Here is a 1,435-nt window from a genome sequence, read left to right as displayed (position 1 = left end):
CATTGTTGGCACACCTATTTGCTTCATTTATTTATTTCTTTATTGGGTAGTGGTGAGATATTTGGACGCTTGGTCTTAGCTTTACCATTAAAAACTTTCTTTAAAAATGCATTTTCATCAAAGCTCAAGCCTGATTGAGTCTTTGATTCATCATATGTTTTGAAGGGGCTTTCTTTAATGATCTTTCTCCTCTTGGAGGCTCTAGTAACTATGAGAGCCTTCCCTTTTTCCTTTTTCTTGGTAGCAGCAAGTTTGGAAAATTCTTGTGCCACAACTAATCAAGTTCTTCTTCTCTCAACTTGGGATGGACAAGTGGAAGTGGGCACTTCCCTAGCCAGTTTAACTTTTGCATCAACATCAGAGTTTGCCTCTTCCTCCATGACACTAAGGTTTGGATGGGCTTTAATATCTTAAACAATATCCTGTGCATCCTTTTTTCAAAAACCACTCCAAGTTTGGCTATGTTAGTGGTAAAAGCAGAGTATGCTGGTTGGTAATGCTCTTAATTAGGGCATTGATTTTTTGTTCTAGCATTGGAGTGTGCTCTGGCACTACTAGATAGTTTAACAAGGCATCAATTTTAGCAATGACTTGCTAAATCTATTGAGAGGGTTGGGGATTTGTTGTTGTCTCCATCGCCTTGGATGAAACATCTTTCTTACCTCTGTGGGTGTAATAGGAGGAGAATCCTTAGAAGATGTTTAGGGAATAAGAGTAATAGGCAACTTCTAAGAACCATCTTTTCCAATGTGCTAGTGGAAGCGAGCACTTTTGATGCCATTTTGGAATATTGTTCTTGCACATCCATTGAGAGATTTGATGAACTCTCACCAATAGGTTGTTGAACCTGTTGCTTCTTTTCGAAGTGTTTTGAAGAGGCTATCTTAACACGGGCTATTAGAAGTTGAAAGCTTGCTTCTTGAAAAAAGTTGAGAAATTTGGGAAGAAACAACAAAAGAGCTTTTTGAAAAGATTATTACTTTAAGGCTTCTAAATGATATATGAAATTCCAAATGAGATCAAGTTGTGCTCTGTTATTGGTTTTTATACCAAAAATAAGTAGGCACCTCTGTTAATGATATTCCCTCCAAGATATATAAAGAGAAACACTTGAAAATATTTACCCACCAAAAATAAAATATTTGGTATCAAAATTTTCATAATACACCAAAATAACATCAAACATGATCCCTTCCAATGCTAGTCAAGACTTCAAGCTTGATAGACCCCAACTAAATTGCTTCAGCTCTTGAACCTAGCAAAATCTAAAGCCTTGGTAAATAAGTTAACTAGTTGATCTCAAGTAGGAACATACTTTAAAGCACCATAAACATTCTCAACTAGCTCTTAAATGACATGATGCTTGATCTCAATATGTTTGGTCCTTGACTGAATCACTAGATTTTTGGTGATGTTAATGACACTTGCATTGTCA

This window comes from Gossypium raimondii, chromosome 7 (genome assembly GCF_025698545.1).
Source record: "Gossypium raimondii isolate GPD5lz chromosome 7, ASM2569854v1, whole genome shotgun sequence".
Classification (NCBI taxonomy): domain Eukaryota; kingdom Viridiplantae; phylum Streptophyta; class Magnoliopsida; order Malvales; family Malvaceae; genus Gossypium; species Gossypium raimondii.
Note: the sequence above shows the minus strand (reverse complement) of the source record.